Consider the following 23,362-nt stretch of genomic DNA (forward strand, 5'->3'; position numbering starts at 1 on the left):
CAGGGCCACCGAAAAAACTGACTGTATAAGCTCCAATTAGCTTATTGAAGATTTAATCCTTTACTGATGAGATACACACGAGTTTTATAAACATACACAAGCGCGTGGTTCTATAAAACAAAAAAAGCAGTAACTAAAGTGATACCAAAATGAAATACATGCAAATAAACGAAATAAATGCAAATAAACAAAAATCTAGGCTGGTTACCTCATACAGTAAGAGAATCCCGATAAAAGAAATGTTCAAAACGCACCGATAAATATAACCTCTCATATAAAACTTTCCAATAGAGCACATGGCAAGTAAAAAAAAAAGCGCTACTGAAGCATTATGGGAAAGCAGGCCCGCAATACTTGCAAAGTAAGAATAGATCCTACACTGACCCTTTGAAATTTAAAGAAATGTTCTCGTTTTTTATTGGTTTACCAACTACCAATGCCAGACTCCTTTGTTGTAAACGTGACTTGTGATTGGCTGATAAATGTTGGGTGGCCCCGGTTGAGTTCGTTGCACTATTAAATTACGTTACAATATTTGTTAAGATAGGGAAAAAAAAGAAAGAAAAAGGAAAACTAATTATAAATAGAGGAGAAGAAAGACAGAAAACGTTTTACAAGGTCATGTGGCAGTGATTAATACTGAGCAAAATAATACTGGAAGAGAGCTCGTTTAAATAGTTGTTTTGTTGGTTTTTGACGAATAGATATAGGAATATCTATCTGGTTTCTAGTGCAGAGTATATGTACTATTGGGATGGAGTGGACTTTAAGAGGGAAAAAAGGCAACATGTTCAATCTGTTAAACACGGTGACAAGCATTAAAAAATGAACTGTTTAAGTCCGTAACTCTTGACAGCTTTGTGCATACAATTAGGTGGGCATGGTTTTTAATGTCACATGTGTTAAAGGAAAATGGCATGCAAAAATACTTTTTGTCCTGACATCACTAACTCTATGTCTCTCATTAAATTTCTTAATAACATTTAAGAGCGGATGTCTGTAAATATCAACCAGAGGTATGCAATAGCGAAAAATTCAAAATTCTCAAAAAAATTCACAACATAGCCCACGGTAAACTATTGCAAGAAATACATGTTTTACTTCGATCCGATAATTATTTTTGATGTGAGGCTATGATCTTGAATTCACCGCTCCTGAACCGGGTTTTCGGTGTCTGACACCACATGTTGCGAAGACCTTGTTTTAAAAATCAAACTAGTTTCGTTCCAAACGAAAAACATCCAGTCTGATAAAGTACATAATTATAGACATCATGAATGGTATGTTACTCATCTGAAGTGGAAATTAAATATTTAGGAGATTTTTCAATATTTACAATTTTTTAAGCGATTTCTCGTGATGCCAAATTGACAAATTTGCGACGCTAAAATCATCAACTGGTACATGGCGTTGAGGATAAAGATTTACACCACGTGAAAGAGCATCATTTCTTCTTATAAAATCCGCTTTCAAAAGTATGGGCAACACAAAAGGAAATTTTTGAGGCCGCGAATTACAAGTAGTACTTTAGTGAAATTTGAGCTTTTCTGTCACGGCATTCCGATGCCAAAACTCAGATTAACACAAGATGAAAACGTTTCAAACAACAATTGTTTGTTGGTACTTGCTATAGGTTTTGGCCCACGTTCATAATATCACCTTCCATGGTTTTTAATCATTTCGGGGCAGGCACAAAATATTGTAGCAGTTTTAGTAGACCCCGAGTTCAAAAGCGTATAAAGGTCACAAAGGTCAGTTTAGGTAGTCAACGTTTTGAATTCGGACCAGAATGTTTTGCATTGAATCTTACTTTAGAACAAATTGAACAATAGCTACAAGTGCTACGTAATTCATACCTTTTGAGCGAGCGTTCTTTACATTGTAGAAATCATCATATCAATCAGGAACGATATATGTATTTTACCGCGATTTAAAAATACGTTTAACGGCAGAGATTGCGTTACAATTTGCACAGATCACTTGCCCCCAGCGGGGGGGGGGGGGAACTCCCATATCAAATTGGCGAGTTGACCGTCATAAATTTTGAAAAGTACCACTAAAAGGTACAAGAATTTGTTTTGAAGCCGTGATCTGTACAATTTTCCCACTTAGTGGTACCAACTCTAAAATGAATACGCTAAGTGACAGTTGACTGACATTTATAATAACTTTCTCTTATATGTTTTCGCTCAATACCCTAAAACTGGCTAAAAGGTAGCGCCATACCTTTGACAGGTACCAAACCACGAATTTTAACCCCCGAAAGCTACGCTCACCCCCGTCAATTTTTATATACCCCCGGGTACCCTGCGAGCAGTGGCCCTTCAACTTATCTAGGAAGATCGAAGGGCCTCTGCTCACAGGGTACCCCCCGGGCGCATGCCAAGGGTAATTTTTCACTGCCGCTTCTAAAACTATCTAAGGGCCGCGGGGTTTGCTGACTGAACACTGAAAACTGAGGCGGAGCTTCTCGTAGACAGAGCAGGTATCGAATTACTGTAACGCAAAACTCCTGACCTTAAATAAGAATTACCTTAAATAACGCTTGCAATTTGATTCTGAATTACTGGTTATTACATCCACACACATTTACGATTTTTAGTGATTTTTTTTTAAAAAGTTATTTGGCCGTGTGTTTTGTCACTGTTACAGTCTCCCGACGTAAAGAATGAGGAGGTTAGGAAGTTATTTGGCCGTGTGCTTTGTCACTGTAGCAGTCTCCCGACGTAAAGAATGGGGAGGTTGAGGGGGAGGCGGCGGGGTAAGAGCGAGGAGGGAAACGGGGTTGCGTCACCACTGTCATCCCTATTTTCCCTCAATATTTCCTGTAGTACGACTCACACCTGCGACAGTCGACCACAGTACATTGTCAGCAGGAATAATGGAGGAGCGCAGGGGGAGCAATTTTTGTCAGAGAGAGGACCAGGGTTTCACAGCCTGGATGGCACAGCTACGCTCCTTTGGCTGTAAAGCCAGGTCTACAAAGTGACATAACTAACTGACTAAACTTCAGCGTAAAATTTCCCTTAGTATCTTCGAAATCGATGACAGCCATCTGATCAGGTCTATTTGCTCAAGACATCGAGATGCTTATGGCATCAGACGGCGCTGCCAAAACCGATTCTGCGCCGGTCCCACCAAGTTGGGCAGCTAATCGTTTCAAGCAAACGAAGGGAGATCGGAGCATCACATTTGTGCAGTCTAGACTTATCCACAAGATGACCTCGATATTAGTGCCTGTTGGCTTTCGCAAGTACTCTAAAAATTCAGAGCATAGCACCATATATTCAGGCGACATGATCTTGTTGGATCGTGTTCTTACTTTGACCCATTAAGGCCAAAGAAACCATATTTTGTCTGCTCAAATTCCATTACTGATGGATGAACTATCTTTTATCGCATGAAAACTATCATACAACAGACAATTTTTGTGAACAATAAATTGAAAATTGGGTCTTATCCAGATGAACTAGACAGTGACATTGCTTTTAACTCTCTTTGAGTAGCATTCATGGTAGCCTGCTAATAAAGCCGCCTCTCATCGCTCCCGGCCCCCGAGGGCCGTTTCGCGAAACGCCCCTCGGGGACGGGAGCGATGAGAGGCGGCTGTATTCGGAGGCTACGTTAGACTGAAATTTGAAAAACTTTATCAAAAATCAAAACAACTGCGTGTGTTTAGACGCAACCAGATAAAATTATGATAAGCCAAACCCGTAACCTCAGTTTGAACTGATTATATAATTAATTGTCTTTGGGGTCTAGCTGGACGAAACATCAATTTCTATCCCGTGGACAAGGGCGTACGTAAGTGCAAGGTCAGCGGTCTACCGGTGAAATGCATGTAACACAATCTTTGTGCCCAAATGTATAAAACGGCCTAAAGTGTTACGATGTTTCCTATAGATGTCCCATATTTCTTAAACATCCAGTGTGGCCGCTTAAAGGTATGAATTATATAGCACTCTTAGCTATTTGCTCCATTTTTTTTCAAAGTAAGATTGAATGAAAGAAGTCCTGGTTTCATTTTATTCCATATTTACTAGTGTTGCGACGGGTTGACAACGTAAACTGACCCGTGTACGGCTTTTGAACTCCGCTAAAATCTTTTGACATTGCCCCTAAAGGATAGAAAACCAAGGAAAATAGTCTTATAAGCATAGGTCATGCACAGGCAGTGCCCTGTAGCAAGAATTAATAAACCATTGTTGTTTGAAACGTTTTCATGTTGTGTTTATTTGAGTTTTAGCATCGGAATTCCGTGACAGAAAAGCTCAAATTTCACTAAAGTACTACTTGTAATTCGCGGCCTCAAAAATTTCCTTTTGTGTTGCCCATACTTTTGAAAGCGGATTTTATAAGAAGAAATGATGCTCTTTCACGTGGTGTAAATCTTTATCCTCAACGCCATGTACCAGTTGATGATTTTAGCGTCGCAAATTTGTCAATTTGGCATCACGAGAAATCGCTTAAAAAATTGTAAATATTGAAAAATCTCCTAAATATTTAATTTCCACTTCAGATGAGTAACATACCATTCATGATGTCTATAATTATGTACTTTATCAGACTGGATGTTTTTCGTTTGGAACGAAACTAGTTTGATTTTTAAAACAAGGTCTTCGCAACATGTGGTGTCAGACACCGAAAACCCGGTTCAGGAGCGGTGAATTCAAGATCATAGCCTCACATCAAAAATAATTATCGGATCGAAGTAAAACATGTATTTCTTGCAATAGTTTACCGTGGGCTATGTTGTGAATTTTTTTGAGAATTTTGAATTTTTCGCTATTGCATACCTCGGGTTGATATTTACAGACATCCGCTCTTAAAGCCTCTTGGTTTTGTTTAATAGGTCTTTCCGCCATTTTTTACCTTCAACTTGAAACCTGTATTTTGTATTGTAATTTGAAATGTGTGCATGTAGTATGGCAAAATAATTATATAAAAAGAAAGACACTGAACAATTTAGGCTTTTGTCATATTCTGTTGTCTTGATAACATTCTTTTTTGCATTCAGTTGACACAGTATTAATGACAAGTTGATCTGCACTCTTTCGATTCAAACACACTTTGAATCAAATTAAATCTACCAAAAAGTATTAGACAGTTAAGTGCTAATCCTACTATTAAATTTGGCAAAGTGAAGAAGGCCTTTTTACAGATGAGCTGCATCTGAAAACACTAAAAAAGTCTTTTATATTTCTCATTAAAATGTATGCTTATTGTAGTAGTTGGTTTTATACTTATTGATTGGCTCTTTAGTAACAATAAACAGCAATTCAGAATAGTCATTTCTGCTCACATCCTTTCTTACCAGATTGAATATTAGTATTGAGTAAACCTAATATTAAAATTAAAAAAAAAATGTCTTCAGAAATATATTGGGTATATATCTAAACCATAGCTTATTTTGCAGCTCAAAGTAGGTCAGATACGTGCATGTACATGTGGAAGGTATAATTGCATGCAGTGCTTTAATTGCACACTCTTTGAGAAAGAAAAGCCTGATAGGAATAACTTTACCATGGCTGTATAAATATGTTGAGGGGAGATCCTTGCCTTGTATAAATCTCAGATACACTGTAGTTTGTCATCTTTACACTGCCTTAATTACAAAATTTATAAGTCATTTAAAATGACCTTTAAGGCGCCATTATTAAGTGTCATAGGGATTTTGACCTTTTGGGTGAAAATGGTGCAACAGTACCTTGATGTATTAAGCTACAAAATGATCTGGTAGAACATCAATAGAAACAAATCAACAGAATTCTTCAAAGGAACATTACTCATGATCTGCCTTGTGGCATTTTGGAAATGAAAATGTGAGAACTTGAAACTACTTAGGCAAACTCTCTTCCAAGTTGCAACCCATTCTGGTCCATTACATCTGTGGCCAGAGACAGTCGTCAACAGTTTTGGTACACTGGGGTTTAATAAATAACAAGCATTTGCTGGGGATAAAAGACTATTAGTGCACATGGTGTGATACAGTTCACCTGCCATTATACAAACGGTTACTTTACGTTATTCGAGAGGTTTTGAGTACATATCTATTCCTGTGGAGGCGTGAACGTGGTAATTCATTGCGTTTGTTCAGGCTACAAAGATCTTTTCTACAGATTAAGATAAACTTTTCGTGAAGACGTGAGCTATCTATTTGGGGAAATGGCAATGCTGGAGGTTATCACTGTTAAAAGATTGTAGGCTTTACGCACAACACAGTCAAATATGGCCCGAGTATAAGCTGGAAACAGCTTCTTGTTAATAAAGGGATACAATGTGAATTTTTGGAACTTACAGTATTGTAGTCACTCCTTTGCATCCACTTCCTGACCTCCTCCCTGAATGAATGTAGGAGCTGTGCTCTATTCCTACCAGATCCCATCTTTAAATGTGGAACGGTTTTAGAAATGACATGTCTCTGCAATTTCTGATTTTATAAGCACTGCATGTAGCACATACTTGTTGGAAGAACTTTGAGATTTTAATTTCTGACCAAAATGTGAATAATATATTGTGAATGACCCAGTAAAGAAAGATCTGTACTTTCTTTGATCATATTATGATATGAAGTGTTAAAACATTTTGTTCCATTCTTTACTTTACAATAATTAGTTTGCATGCACTCTGTCTGAGTTAGTAAAGGGGTAGTGCTGAAAGTAAATCATGATTATGTTAATTGCTTCATTTTCCCCACAGTCTCTCTAGAGAAATTCACTGAGCTTGGGCTAAACAAAGGGTGCACCATTTGCCACTCATTAATTGCCTTTGATGTATTTTGTTGTGCAGATCATTTTTGAAGGTGTTGCTGGAACAAGATTTTATGGTGCCAATGATGTTGCTATTGATGACATACATGTATCTTCAACAACTCCGGTAAACTGTACCTCAATCCTTCCAGCAACAGCCGCTCCAACACCACCAGTCACACCAAAAAAAAGTAAGTCCACGAAGTGACAATAATAACCAGTGACTGTGTTGCTTAGTAGTCATAAAACAATAAATTACTACATGTATATAAATTGGTAAAGAAGTTAAATGTTGAGAGCAAAATGAAAGCACAGCCTGCACATCACAAGTTGTGACTGACAGCCCTTTACATGACAGGTTTGATTTTTTTTTTAACCCAGTGGCACTCACCTGTAACTAAACTCTTTTCTTCTCTCTTGTAAGCCAGTCCTGACATCATGCTTGTCCAATCTTAAATTTGTAATAAATGTACTATATGGTAATTTGTAATTTTGGGATACTACGTTTTTGTGTCAAAACTGTGATAAACTTAAATCTAAGGAACTTTTCTTATATAAAAACTGCTTCAAGGACATCAAGAGAATGTTTTGACCCATTTCTATCATGATTAAGTGATCTATAACCAAAGGCAGTATAGTTTCAAAAAATAAGTAACTAATCAAAAGTATTGTTGTTAAACATACCAGAGACAATAATTGAATGTCTTTGGGTATTCCTTGATATCAAAAATAGGTGGCATAGCCCTATTAAAGAGTCCTATCAGATATCCACTGAAAATATCACTGTTTATTCTAGGAATACCTGATACCTTGCAAAAATTAATGATAGATTAATTTATATAGTTGTCAATTTGCACTTTTTTTGCCTGCAGCAATTCGATTGGCTGGATCATCAGTCAAATCAGCAGGTCGTGTTGAGGTGTTTCACAACCCAGGATCTGGAGGCAGATGGGGTACAGTATGCAGTGGGTTATACCGCAGGACCTTCGATATACATGCTGCTACTGTGGTGTGTAAGGAACTGGGTTATGAGGGAGCAGAAATGGTGGTACCTTGCTGTCAAGTGTTTGAGAAAGGAACAGGACGCATATGGCTCGACAATGTCAAGTGTCTAGGAACAGAGCCATCCATTACTATGTGTTCTAACAGTGGCTGGGGAAATACATACTGTACCCATGATCAAGACATATCGGTTATTTGCAAAACTAACCAGACTGACAGAACTGGTAAGATCCCAATTGTTTAGAAATATATTCTTCATTGTTAATTTAATTGTCAATTAACAACAACTTTGCTCTAGAGTACTCAAATAACAAGTCAAATCTGACAGTAAATGGGACTATGGACACTGGGTGCTTCCTATTATAATAACGAGTGTGGGTGGTAGCGACACACCCAGGAAGGCGTAAATGGGTGGTTAGTGAACACACCCTGCAAAATAAATGGGGCCATTAGCAGACCCAAACCCCAAGCACAACCACTAAGTTGGGTGGTTAGGGGACACAAACCCCAAAGCACAAACTTGAGCGGTTGGCAAACACACCCAAAGATAATGAATGGGGACAGAAACCCTTGGGCAGTAGCAGACACACCCAGTGAATGTTTGGGGTGGTAGCAAACTCACCCAGAGAACGAACCAATACTATACTCCTTGGGGAGTATACTCCCCAAGGAGTATTTACACTTGACTCTCGCTAACAAGAAAAAATGACACATATCCTGAATTTTAATCAGCGTCTTGTTTATAACTGTGCTTCTGCATAATTTTTCTTTCACTTCCCCTGAAGAAGGTCCTATCTTCCTGGTTTGCCTCTAACTATCTACAGGCTAACGAGGACAAGACCCAAGCGATGATCCTTGGGAACTCATCCTATCGATATGACCTGGAGTTTGCCGGCACTCCCGTTGATATTAACAACCACTTAAAGATCCTAGGAATATGTTTAGATAACAAATTATCTTTTAAAGAACATATAAGTATCATGCTGAAGAAAGTATATTCTAAGATAGGCGCACTTCGCCGTCTTAAGCGCTTAGTACCGGCAAACACTATGTTGCTTCTTTATAAGAGCTTTGTATTATCACATTTTGAATACTGCAACTCTTTACTTATGGGTATAGGTAAAACACTTAACAAGAAACTGGAAGATGCGAACTATTATGGTCTACGAACTATAATGAACATGGGGAAAAGTACTGATTATGAATCAATTCTTAGGATGGCAGACATGAATACATTGGAACATAGACGCATAGAACAATCTTTGATGATATTTTTTAAATGTTTCAAGGAGAATGGTCCAGGCTATGTAGCCAATTTATTCAAATCCCGAGTTACACCATATAATCTTAGAAGCAATGGTCTAAATGTTGTACAAACTTCATACAATAGTAGATTCCTTCATGGCTCATATGCGTACATGATCTCACACATCTGGAACCAGTTGCCATCTGCTGTAAAAAATGCACCTAATGCATCATCCTTTCGGAGACTTTTAACTAAGTTAAATTTTAACGGCTGTCAATGCAGCAATTGCCTCTGACCCGATTTATTTTTATTTATTTATATTTAGATGTTACTTTTTAATTTAATTAGTAGTTATTATCTTTTTTTTATACTGTCAAACACTTATATCATGAGCCTGTGGCTCGGGGGACTGGGAGACCACCCCCTGTGTATTTGACACTAAATAAATTACTTACTTACTTACTTACCGTGATTGCGGCCGAAACGTCGGGAACATTTTTATTGTAAATAATTACAGAACGCTTTTAATCCACCAGTGTAACTTTATTTGTATTTCCAAATAATTTTTAATGTACCCACCTGGTGACAAACCCAGCTTCAATGGAACTATTTAGTTAGTCCTACTTTTTCATTCAGAGCGCACCTTGCAACAGTGCACAAGGTTTTGTGGGCTTAATGGTTTGTGCGCCTCTTCCGTCAATCTCGTACCCAGAGTCTTCAGGCTTTTTGGTCAGCGGGGCAACGCCGGGAAGACTCTGGGGACATCAAATTTTATTACCGCAGGATTTCTGCGGTAAAACAATGGAAACCGTTACGGAACAGCCAATCAAAAAAATTGAATTTTTTCGATGTCCCCAGAGTCTTCCCGGCATTGCCCCGCTGACCAAAAAGCCTGAAGACTCTGGGTACGAGATTGCTCTTCCGTTAACTCTATCGTCTATCACAATGTCTTGACCACAGAGTTGCCATTTTGTTGACATAGAGTGCATTACAAACATTCCAAGGAACATGTTATCTGAGCAATTACTATGGTTGGTTCTGTCGTTAACTTTCGGGCATGCACAGTGAATGAGTTTTTAATTCAATTAGTGGAAAAACACGGGAAAATGCTTTGTTCACGGCGCATCGGGATATTCTTATTCAATCTGTAGAGAATAATAATTATCTGACCATCATTTAGTGCAAGAATGGAGATTTTTTGTTAAATCTGAGCAAAGTTGTAAGTTTTTGCAGTTTTTCAGAAAGTCCGGGGTCGTAAACTCAATAAGTGAAAAAAAAAACAGGAATTTTTTTTTCACTACCTATCAGAATAATCTTATTCAATCTGTAAAGAATAATTTGACAATCATTTTAGTGTAAGAATGGAGATTTTTCGTTGAATCTGAGCAAAGTTATAGGTTTTTCCATTTTTTCCCCACAAAGCGGGGTGTCTTTTAAGAATTTAAAAATAATTTAATTTAAAGTGTCGGCAAGAACTTTGAATAAACAAGACGCTTTTTAGAGCGTTTACGTGGCATGCGTTGATGTATGTTTAGCACTAGTGACCTTATTTATGGTAGGCCTCACCGATTTTTTAACCTACCCTCCCTTTGCGATTAAACTAACTGAATAGTTTTAGTCGGAAAGATTGCGTGATATCGTGTTGCGCTACTTGAAAGTTTGCCGCCAGAAAATGTCTTCAACTGAAAGAAGCACTCGTAACTGAAAAGTTCACTGTTAATCATTACTTTTTCCATACATGAAAACTCGACATCTTTCGTCGTTTTTGCTTGTCATACAAAAGTATTACACCAAGTAGATTAGTTTGCTAAAAAAAATTAGTTTGGCTGTCAGTTTTTACACGAAAGTGGAAAGTGCCATGTCACGCATCAGTGACGTTGTAATCAATATTATGCAAATTTCTGGTGATATGAACATTTTTAAAACTTGTCAGCTTTCATAGAGGTTTCAAAGGGAAAAAAATGTTTCATTTTTGCAATTTACATCTGGTAATTTATGGCAAAGCAATTAAGGATGTGGTCGATAAATTTTCATCAACTGTTTAATACATACCGTGTAGAATTTATTGAAATGCATGTGTACAGGATCAAAACCTTTTTGGTACGTTCATTGAACAATGAAGCATAATACAGACAACTAGCTTTCATTGAAATAATTCTTATTTAGGCATATTTCAAATTATTTTTACTTGAAGATTGCGTGGACTGAACTCCAAAGGAAAAAGTTCACGCATTTATGTCGGGCATGAAATGTAATGCGACACTTTGTTCAACAGATTTCCCTTTGTTAGATGAGCCTGAGCAAAGTTATAAGTTTTTTCGTTTTTTCCACAAAGTGCGGTGTCTTAAATTCAATTAGTAAGTGTCAGCATGAACTTTGAATAAAAAAAACCGACTTGAAAATTTTTTAATCGGCGCATCAGAATAACCTTATTCAATGAGTAGGGAATAAGTTACAATCATTTCTATAGTACAAGAATGGTTATTTCTTGTTACATAATCGGGCAAAGATATAATTTCTTTTAGCTTGCAAGGAAGTGTCTGTAGCAGTCTTAATTTCAATTACTGATGTGTCATCTGCATTCACGAGTTGGCTCACGGGAGCCTTTGATCTTAAGTGTTCCTGTATTCGTCTTGTTGTACCTTGATTAGTTTTGTAACTATTTGCGGGACAAGCCATTCATTCTGTTATTTTTCAAATAAATTGTTGTTGTTGTTGTTGTTTTTTGTTGTTGTTAAGCTCTTTGTAGTTAAATGTACTTTACAAGTAAAGTGAACATTTAGGAGATTACTTTATATATGTTATTTGTTATTGTTGTTGTTAGGGATTGCAAAAAAGGCATTTTTCCCATAATAACCCTAGGCTATTGGAATTTCCATGAATTGGGGGATGAGGGAGCTGTTTTTATCATACCTGCATATAGACACCAAACCACAGAGATTAGCTACCCGGGGTAAGACCCATGTTATAGGAACTTTAAAACTGTTATCACTGTCATTATAACAATATTAGCAGTAATTGCTTCATCAAACACTAAGTAGTGTCATTTCCATTACAGAGTTCACAGTGAGACTTGGGACTGATCTCACTAGAGTGAACTACAAAGGACGTGTGGAGGTAAATATTGGCGGCATATGGGGTACTGTGACTGACAAAGGATAGGATTTTCATGATGCAAATGTAGTGTGCAAGCAGCTGCACTTTGCAGGTGCTGTTGGAGCTCACACAGGAAGTAGTTTTGGACGTGGCAAAGGACCTATCTGGATGTCTAATTTCCAGTGCAAAGGAAATGAGAATTCACTTGCCAAGTGTAATCACACCAACACTGAGGTTCAGGAGGCTTGGGGTCACTACCGAGATGCCGGCGTGGAGTGTTTTAGTGAGTGCAGTGTTTGTAGTCGTGAAAAAGGCTGTTATTCAAATTGATGATATATAATTTATAATCAACTATGACGATAATGGTATCCATCTTAGCTGTGAAGTAGCAAAAATAATAATTATTAATAGTGATAATAATAACAAAAATGGTAATATATATTCTTCCCATCTTTATTAATAATTGACATTAAACAAAGAAAAATACAGGAGAATATTGTGGAAACTTGTGACACACACACACATACACAAAACAAGTACATACATATATTTACAACTTTCTCCTTTACAAAGCCTGTAACATACTTTGTACCACAAAGGCTTTGGCTACACTACATGTACTTTCCGAGTAAGAAAACATTACGTCAGAGGCATGAACTTCCACTTCTTGTGAAAATTATTTAACTTCTTATTCTTCCCTACAATATAATTATAATCCAACTTGATATTTCTTAGCTAAAAAGACATTAAAGGAGGAAATGGTAGGTTTTTGTATTATTTCTTCTGTAGTGACAAATTAGTGATTTTCCTACTAAAATACAGTAGTTCAACAATACATGAATATTTCCACTAATGCCCACAATTACATCTTTCAAAGATAAGGTAATATCTTCTTTCATACATTGTACCAAAAAAGCCTGAAATCATTCCAGCAAACTTGTGATGCAGGGCAAACAAATAACAGGTGTTCTAAATCTTCTCTTGAAAAGTTGCAAAATTAGCAGACACTGGAATCCACTTTTCCTAGTTTCTTTAGCAGAATATTCCTGCAAGTTATATAATTGAGTAACCTTATATTGAAAATCTCGCAGATACGTTTCCACACAGGCATTAATTGGCAGAAGATAAATCTCAGATAAGTCCTCTTGAAAAAAGGTAAATTAATCCTGTAACCTCTTTGCACCATTTGGTAAGATAGCTTTTAATTGAATAAGCAAGTTATAGTAATGTTTGCCTCTAGCTTCACTTGCATCAAAGAAATTATTGTAACAGTTGTGATTAAATCCCCTTTTTTCAAAATTGCTGACATCATCTTCGTTATACCTTAAGAATTCTGGAATAGCTGACCTTAGACTAGCCTACTGGCGAAAATTGCATTTTAAACTCATAACGTTTGTAATAGTATCTAGGGACTTTAAATTACTCTGAGTAAACCTAGGTGCCTAATTGAAATCACATTTTTCTCAAAAAATATTTTGTAAAAAACCGGTTGTCCATCTATCCTAACGTCTTTATTGTTCTAAATAATTGAACCTCTACTATCCTTTTGAGGAAAAGCATTCCTAAAATCTGCCCAAAACGAAATCGACTCTACATAAAAATTGTTGGAAAAGTAATAATCTTTAGAATCATAATCACAATGGAAAAGAAAGACAGCCCCATACAAGTTTAACAGATGTTCCAAATAACACTTCCAACTGGCGGCCTCACCAATATACAACGTCTTAAGCCATGATAATCGAAGAGATCTCACTAAAGTTTCAGATTCTAACACTCTCAAGCCTCCATTTTCATAAGAATTAATCACAGCAGTCCTCACAACTCTGTCTTGGTCTCTCCATAAAAATCTCTAGAACTGCAAACATACTTGCTATGTAAATCAATTTTGGCTGAAGGAGCGGATTAATTCTCTTACCCCTACCATATAGAGTTAGGCCTCCTCCTTTGCACCAATTAGCCATGTTTTCTAATTTCTTCAGTCATTGTTTATAATTCATTTTAATGAATTCATCATAATCATAAGGTAAATAGACCTCAGGCATTTGATCGGCTGTTCTAGCTGGCCACTTGAGCCCAAGAAAGTCGCCCTTGCAACAACGACCTTCGCCAATACCCATACATTCAGCTTTGGAAATATTAATTTTCAATCCTGAAATTTTCTCAAAGCCTTCAATTACATCCATTAAAGCCTTAAGTACACCAGTGGTATCATCTGCATATTGTAGCAATTTTGTTTCACAGTCCCTAAGATAAATCCTGGGAATGTTATCATTTGTTTGAATTGCAATGGCTAATAATTCCATGGCACAAAATAAAAATATAGGGTGATAGGGGACCTCCTTGTCAAACACCCCTCTCGAGGTTAAAAAAATCTGAGTGCAAACCATTATTACTAACACAGCTGGATACACCAGTATATAAAATGGAAACCCTTTTCTAAAGTCTGCACCAAAACCAAAAACTTTCAAGCACCTGGGAATGAAATTCCATTCAATACTATCAAAAGCTTTCTCAAAGTCCAGAAACGCTAGAGTACCACTAATACTTTCATCCTTTGTAAACTCAATAATATCATATGTGGTTCTTGTTTCACTTATGTATCTTCCTTTTACATAACCACTTTGATTATGGTGAATTATATTTGGTAAGATTTTCTTAATACGGAATGCTAAAATTTTAGACAGAACCTTGACGTCTGTACATGTATATCACAAAGAAATTGGTCTCCAATTATCTAAAATAGAACAGTCTTTGTCTTTCGTATCAATGAGTGTAATAATTGCTTGCCTCTGGGAGGTAGATAGAATTCCTGACTCAAAAGCTACATTGATGGAATTTCTAAGACTTTCCCCAAGTAGATGCCAAAACGTTTTGTAGAACTCAAACGGAAGTCCATCATTTCCAGGAACCTTGTTTTCTTTAAAAGTCTCTAACGCTTCCGTAGCTTCTTCATTTGTCACTTTACCTTCACATATTTTCTTCAAATCATCCGAAAGCTTTGGAATTGTAGGATTAACAAAGAAAGAACTGCTTTCATGACAGTCAATGTTTACAGTCTTTGAGCTGTACAGATATTTGTATTTTTTTTTTATTTTGGACCTTCTAATATTGTGTATGGGTCCATTGTACATGTAATAACTCAGCTCATATTTAATTTTCTTATATGTTTCTGTATATGATTCATTTTCTCTAAATTCAGAAAGTATTTACTTCTTTTTTCTCCAAGTTCATGCCACCTGGCTCTGGCCCTAACAATTATTCCTTCTACTTTCTTGTCTTCAAGAAACTCCAAGTCTGTTTTAACCTTTTCTAGCCGATTTAATATGTCCTCTGATGGATGAGATTCACTAAGCGTCTTTAATTGCTCTAATTCTTGTACCAAATCCAACTCTTCTTTTCTCTTTTCTTTTGCAATTTTTACTCGGGCCGTAAGGCAGCACGAGTTAAGGTTTGGGTAGCATTATCAAATTCTTTTTTTATTTTTGGGGTCACGATGGGCCGAGAGATAAGGCTTTGGGCCACAAGTTATTTGTTCTCGGTTTCGTTTTTTGTACTCGGGCGGCATGAGTAAAGTTTTCGGTTGCGTTATCAAATTCTTTAAATTCTCGGTCTCGTTCTTTGAATTCGAGCCGTGTGGCGCCAAGTCTGAAGTTCACCACATGACGTGTCACATACAGGATGGCAGATGCAAGGCACAAATGACTAAAATAAGACTTATTCCTCTAGAATTTATCAACTTTAACAGAAACGGCATTCGCTTACCTAGAGATCGGGCATTTTCTATTTCCAAGGCAAAGACTCTTAAACTTTATGCGACGAAAAGACACGAAGAAACTTAATCTGTCTATGTCAATATTTCTATTTTATAGTGTCGTTTGTGCATCTTTTAACTTTCCAAGCTTTTCGGCCATTCATATTTCATCTTTTCATTACTAGCGCTTTAAAAATTCGAAAGGTTTATATCGTTTTTTATTTACTTAGCTTTTTTTAGTTCCTCAAGGTTAGTTTTGTTTATCCAAAAATTTGGCAACTAAATCACTCTATGACCCCGTGGGCCAAGATAGATAAAGATGTCTCATGTTTACCATAGAAGAACAATCAATGTAGAAACGGTTTCTGTCTTCAAATGAAAGGTGAATAACAAATGCTTTCCCCTGAATTTCATTTAAAGATATAAACAACGAAACATTGAAAAACGTACAAGGATAACATACGCGTGATGCGTAATGTTACTCTAGATCATACCAGAAATTACAATCCGTCATTGACTCGTCGTCACATACATAAAATGGTTTCTGTCTCCAAATGAAAGGTGAAAATGTAAGGATTAAAGCCCGGGGATAATAAAAAGCATTCGTATGACAAATGTCGTTTTCCCCTGGATTTCATTCTGACTGCAAGAAATGCAATTCTATCTGGTGATTACTTATTGCCTCGCTATATCTGTATCTATCTATTTGGGGGAATTAGCAATGCTGCAGGTTATCACTGCTAAAAGATTCTAGGCTTACGCACCATGCGATCAAACATGGCCCGAGTATAAGCTGAAAACAGCTTTTTGTTTAAGAAAAATTAAAAGAGAATTCACGAATTTTGTATTTCATCCATTCTCAAGACATCTGTTGATTATCAAATAAGGAACTAGACTCACTACTCCATTTGGGAATGTTGTTCTCCATAACTTCAGTGTAATCCATATTCAATAATAAAGATGTATTATATAATAACTTCCAGAAACCCAGACCCTTGACTTCTTGTTGTAAAACTTGAATTTCAATTGTAATTGCTGAGTGGTCTGTTTTAATTGCCGAAACAATATCAACACTGGATACATAATCAAAAAGATGAGACAACGTCAACCAATAAATCAAGCTTGCAGGCTTGCAGTACATGAAGGGTGATTTTTGACTCCAAGTAAAACTCTGCACTTCTGGGAAACTGTTCTTGTAAGCCTTCGTGAATAACACCAAAACATGGAATCCAAATACCGCCTTTCTTATCCGGAAGCGGATTTAATGGACAATTGAAATCTCCACCGACAATAATACTATCCTCCTGGGATAGCCCAAATTCCAACATAAAAATTGTGTGCACAAGTGTTACTGTTTGGTGCATCAACATTTACAATAGAATATTTTTCATTATGAATTTTTCGCTTCACTTCCAAAAATCTTCCCTTCGTGTCAGCTTTAACCAAGTCAACACTGATATCCAACCCATTCTTAAATAAAATTGCCACCCCGCGAGTGTTACTTGCGCCATGTGAGAACAAAATTCTACCTCCCCATTCGCGTTCCCATGGCCTTTCTACATTTTTTGTGTTATGAGTTTCTTGAAGAAAGATGATGTCAGATTTCGTTTTTCTACACCACATGAAAATTACCTAATCCTTTTTAAGTTTCTCAAGTCTCTGACGTTTAACTAAATTATTTTAAACATTCACAAAAGGAGAAAGTTAAAACAGAATTATTTGTAAATATATACAATACAATTGTGTAGCTTACAGCCTTAAGAAATTCTAAATCGATAAATACCCAATTTAATGGAAATACAAACACAAGCACGAACAAAAGGACAGTCTCACATCTTCAGGATCAAACTTTTCCATTCTGGCCATTCAGAACCGGCTCCTGGTTTCCTGTGTACTTAATAGCAGGGCTGTCAACTCTCCCGGATAATCCGGGAGTCTCCAGATTTTGAACCGTATCTCCAGGTCTGCAGATTTAGATCTGTAATCTCCCGGATAATTGAAGAATTGTGCTATTTGTCGTAGACCTGACTTTCTGACAAGAAAAACTGAAATGTGGAGCGTTGTTTCTGATCTTAGGCATATCACTTTCACTGCCCTCTGGAACATTCCAAAACGCCATGTTGTCTCGACTTGACCTGTTTTACAATTCATTAATTAATCTTCCTTTCAAACTCTGAAGCCTGAGTTTCATCGACTTTATTCTCCACCTGAACTTTTTACAGCTGCCGAATCACCTTCCAAGCTTTTGAATTTTTCTTTTAAAGACTCTAAATCTGAAGCCAGTTTGGACGTGTTTTGCTCAAAAGCCAAGAGCTTCGAATCTTGTGTACATCTCCTCATGTCTCTTTTCCTGGTTTGAATTCATCACATCCAGTTTCTTGCTGAACGATTCTAAATAACTTTTCATATCGGACTCTATACATCCTGGTTCCTCCTGCACTTCGATAGTGCTTTTACCACCTCTTTTATTACTTTCCCTTGGCATATTGATTTTTGTACTGTCTGATAGAAAAATAAATTTATCACAAATTGAATGCAGGAGCTCTCCACAAAAATGATAGTAACTATAAAACAATTCCAAACAAAGCAATATGGATGAAAATAATTATAAAATTTAATAATAATAATAATAATAATAATAATAATAATAATAATAATAATAATAATAAATATTAAGATTTATATACCGGTAGATAACATAAGATAAGTTTCTTAATAAAAGTAATTATAACCAATTTGCTTATAATAATTATTATTAAAACTAAAGGTGTGTTGAAACTGCTCTGTCCTGATATATTGTGATGCCTATTAACTTTGTGGAATGTCATGCTTGATCGTTCAGTTGGAGAAAGATCATCGTAAGCATATTATATATTTTCAAAATGTGTGCTCCAATAGGCCATTTCCCAGTTGCTGTGAACCTCATTTTGAAAGCAAGGCTAAGTGCAAAACGTTTCATATGAAAATTAGGTTTTTTTGCATGTGAATGAAAACTAATTTCCATAACAAAAACTTTGCACTTAGCCTCGCTTTCATAGTGAGGTCCAAAGCAACTTGGAAATGGTCTACTACATAGGTCAGATTGAAATGTTATACATGTACCCAATTGCTTGAGATAAAGTTTATTTTCTCTGAATAAAATGGAGAGATTCGGGCTTGCAATACAGTAACCTGTGCGGAAATAATCGTCTGTGGATTCAAGCAGATTGTGATCATCCATGAGGTTATGCTTACAGTTTTTGGAGGCTTAATCCTCTTCTAGAGTCAGTCATGTGTGTGTGTGTTGGCTGACACCCACCAATGCATTATCACACCAGTCATCATACAACTCTACATCTCACAAAGTGAGACTGTATTGTACAAGATTGACTCCAACATTGGCAATCTTTGACTAGACACATGGCTTAACAGAGAGATTGAGAAATCAGTCTTATACTTTAGGTTTCATCCAATGTTATGTAAGATATAAAAGGATGTAAAATGCTTTGGTGTCAAGTTTTTTGCTGGTTTTGTCTTTAGATTTAACACTGGCAGATGGTGGGTCAAACATGAGCGGGCGAGTGAAGGTCATGTACGCAGGTCGCTGGGGAACCGTGTGTAATCACAACTGGGATATAAATGCAGGCAATGTAGTTTGCCGTCAGCTGGGCTACCGACGAGCTGAGGCGGTACGTGGTTTTAGTAGGAGATCTGGCCAGATTTTCCTGGATAATGTTCAATGTACAGGAAGTGAACCATCGCTGTCATTTTGCCGCCACTTAGGCTGGGGGGCACATGACTGCACCCACGATGATGATGCTGGTGTAGTTTGCACTAACGGTAATAACAAAATGTGAGATATGATTGTCACCACTTGGTCCAATGTCATTGTCTTTTTGCGCAGAATGACAAAGACATTAAATTTTAATTAGGAAGATGTAGTATTCCGGTGCAGAGGCCTTGACTGGTACATTAGACCTTTTTTATGATGATCATGTTGCTGTAGTTGTTGTGGCTGGTTAGTTATTTTAAAAACCCACAGTCAGTGCTAAATATACTTCTCTCAATGTTTTGTAAAAGTGAAAATTGTTGACATTTTTTGCAAAATGTAAGTTACAAAATGGAAAGTTCTTATTGTGATCTTGGACAAGCAAGCCCTGATTATTAATATTTCACCACTACCTTTTCCAATGAGATTTGTACTGTGCGTTTGTAAAGTAAGCAATGTTTAAATTATTTTTTATTTTGTTTTCTTGTGATTGAAGCGATCTGTGGTAAATCGCAGCCCTGTTCTAATGGTGGCACTTGTAACAAGACATCTGGCCTGTGTAACTGTGTGGCTTCCTTTGTCGGTGAACTTTGTCAACTGCCTGCAGGTAAGAATATACAAAGCCCAATTTAAGGTTTTACTCTTGTAGCTATCAAGTTGAACTCTTTTGCAATAAACAAAAAATTCAATAAACATAATTTACTATCAAGTACTCACCAAAATCTGTTGAAGTTGTTTGTGTACTGTTTATTGAACTCGTTTTTTTTTTTGTGTACATACAACAAGAACAATTCTTTATTTGTAATCTTGCCTTAGGTGAAGTTCATTGCAAAAATATTAGAAATATAATTAGAGTACTGGCTGCCAGGAATAACCATAGGGGCTAACGGAGCCAGGCAGCCAGTTGACATCAGCATTAAATGAAAATAAATTACAGGTCAGCAAGATAGCACAAATTCACACACACAAGGACAGAGAAAGTAATGCAATAGATATAACAACTACGAATTACTTTGCTATTAGGGAAGTCTAATATCACTACATTGCAATACATTGTAAGTAGAAGCCCTAAAATTGCAATAATTGAACCCTGTTTGAATTATCAGTGGAACAATTTCATTGCACGTCAGGATGGTCACTGTAGATAAAAATAACAGATCTTGTTGTCATATTTTAACAGTAGTGAAGGAGGAACTCTGGGATATTTGTCCGTCACTTTCACATAACAGCAGTCTCATGTGTTGTTGTGTGTTCTGTGTCACCTTTGGCAAAATGAGTTGAGTTCTACTCTGCTCCTCTGCTTAAGACTCTAAGTTAGCCCCCTCATCACCTTTTCTCTGGATTCCACTATTAAGAGAAAGTACCAGAAAAAGTGGAAACTCCCTGACATTACCTCAAGTATGAGATATGTGTAAACTCTGACATATACTTCAGACAAAACAGGCATAAAATAAATCAACTTCATTGGAAAAACATTCAAATTTTATACATTGAACAAATTGAGAGACGACACCGCTACAAAATAACGTTTTGTTCACCTTGTATTGTCTTAAACCTGAGCATGAGTTTGGGCTGCCTGTGAACAGGTTCCCAAGTGGAGTAATGGGCATCCTTCGAGACCCAGGGGCAGTTGGTCAGGTAAACAGGATTTTTGTGGGCAAAAGTTTATTGTAAGAACGGGAGAGCCCCTGGGCAATTACTCTTACGAAACCAGTTCCAGAAGGATTTGAATTCCCTGCTTCTGCTTCTGGAACTGGTTCGAAATATTGGCGAAACATTGGCGAGTGGAGAGCTGTCTGAGGCTAGGGAGAAAGAGAGGGAGCATGTGGACATTCTTTGAATGTCACCGTTCTGTGTTACCAGATTCTAGTATCATGATCTGATTGGTTAGATGGATGATTGTCGACAGTTTTGCAAAGAATTTTGACATATTGAATCATTTGAATGTCATGCAGTGTAAATTTGCATAATTTGTGATTAAGCTGGAGCTTCTTCAGCCTCAGTAAAAGAGAAGAAGATTTGCCTACAATCTGTAGCTAAAACCATTTTGTTTTTGGAACTTTTATCGACTTAAAGAAATGATAATTTTTTTGTGTAACTTAGAACATTCTACGGTGATAACTGTCACACTTCTAATGTCAATAATGAAGGACAAGGTTAAGGAGTTAGGCCTCTAAACATTTGCCTTCCAAGGAGGGCCGCGTTGATGGTTCTACATCAGCCGGTGATCATACCGCTACAGATCTTTTGGAGTTCGTTGCCCACGAGTAACAAGCAATTCCTTGTTTCTTAAAGAGTTGAAAATGAAAACTACCGTCACTGTTTTGCGTTCAGGCGAGCTCAAACATTTGTCTCGGAATCGAAAAAAGGTTCCAAATATGCTCTCGTTCTCGTTGCATTTCCCCACTGAATAATATTATTGATATTCGTACTCAATCAAGCAGAATGAATGGTATATAATTAAGTTGTTGACATAATACCCACAGGTTAATTACAAGCGGGCGGAACGACGACATCAAAAGAATGTCCACAGACTCCCTCTCTTTCTTTCTCACTCAAAACCAAACTCAGTTTTTTTCTTCACCCTTTTCCCCACTTGCGAGCCTGTTCACAGGCTTCATGAGCTTGCGCTGCCTGTGGCATATGTTATAATTTTCCTTTCACCCTTCAACGAACAATTACATAAGAGTGTTTAGTTGTCATGGTCATGAGGTGGTGCATTTGCAAGATTTAATACGTATTTTTATTATTGTTTGTATTGTTGTTTTATGAAAAACACATCTCCATTTTAAGAAAGAGCTATACTTTTTTATAATTTTAACTTCTGAATGCGTGCATGCATTCCAGTTTTGTTTGGATGCTGGGGATAACAGAGAGGATTGTAATCCACTTTTACATCACAATAAAGCAGCTAAAGGCAGTAAAAATTATTGGTAAAATTGACAAACAGCAGCTGCTCCCCAAAACATCTGTTGGTGCACTGTCACCTGACAGATTAGGCGCAGTCCACCAAGAGATACCTGGAAAGGTAAATTGAAGAAAATAATAAGTCTTAAAAGAAGATCGCTTGTGGACTGTTGGTCTAAATATAATCAACAAACAGAGTTAACCTTTACTATGTCAAGTCAAAGGCAAAGTACACTGCTATACCCATGATGCACACCACCTGATCCTGAATTTATGTCCTTTTTAACTCGTGAATGCGCGCATGCGCAATGAACGAGTTATAGCGATAGCTGACTGTTGCTTGGTTGGTTGGCTGGTTGGTTCTGTCGTTAACTTTCGGGCGTGCGCAGTGAATGAGTTTTAAATTCAATTAGCGGAAAAAACATGCGAACATTTTTTGTTCACGGCGCATCAGGATGTTCTTATTCAATATGTAAAGAATAATGTGATGATCATTTAGTGCAAGAATGGAGATTTTTCTTCAAATCTGAGCAAAGTTACAAGTTTTTTCAGTTTTTCAGAAAGTCCGGGGTCGTAAACTCAATTAGTGAAAAATAAAATGTGGAAAAATTTTTCACGACGCATCAGAATTCTCTTATTCATTCTGTAGCGAATAATTTGACAATCATTTTAGTGTAAGAATGGAGATTTTTCGTTGAATCTGAGCAAAGTGATAGGTTTTTCGTTTTTTTCCACAGAGTGCGGTGTCTTTTAAGAATTAAAAATAATTTAATTTAGAAATAATTTAATTAAAAATGGTTTAATTTACAAGTAATTGTCAGCATGGACTTTGAATAAACATTGTAGGCCTCACCGATTTTTTA

The 23,362-nt window shown here is 36.8% G+C and overlaps 1 long non-coding RNA gene and 1 pseudogene across 2 annotated transcripts in view; both read left to right on the plus strand.

The window, feature by feature from the left end:
• LOC146489349 (scavenger receptor cysteine-rich type 1 protein M130-like) overlaps nucleotides 1-23,362 on the plus strand; it is an 84,504-nt pseudogene that overhangs the window by 26,332 nt on the left and 34,810 nt on the right. The window contains exons 6-10 of the transcript XR_014864422.1: nucleotides 6,790-6,940; nucleotides 7,622-7,975; nucleotides 12,056-12,376; nucleotides 19,364-19,663; nucleotides 20,089-20,199. The product of XR_014864422.1 is annotated as a scavenger receptor cysteine-rich type 1 protein M130-like (transcript). The remainder of the gene's footprint in view (nucleotides 1-6,789; nucleotides 6,941-7,621; nucleotides 7,976-12,055; nucleotides 12,377-19,363; nucleotides 19,664-20,088; nucleotides 20,200-23,362) is intronic.
• LOC146489350 (uncharacterized) lies at nucleotides 2,306-3,841 on the plus strand. Its single transcript, XR_014865032.1, has 2 exons — nucleotides 2,306-2,601; nucleotides 2,776-3,841. It is a non-coding gene; the product is annotated as an uncharacterized LOC146489350 (long non-coding RNA).

Source organism: Pavona decussata, unplaced genomic scaffold (genome assembly GCF_977016875.1).
Source record: "Pavona decussata unplaced genomic scaffold, jaPavDecu1.1 SCAFFOLD_6, whole genome shotgun sequence".
In the NCBI taxonomy this organism is placed as follows: Eukaryota; Metazoa; Cnidaria; class Anthozoa; order Scleractinia; family Agariciidae; genus Pavona; species Pavona decussata.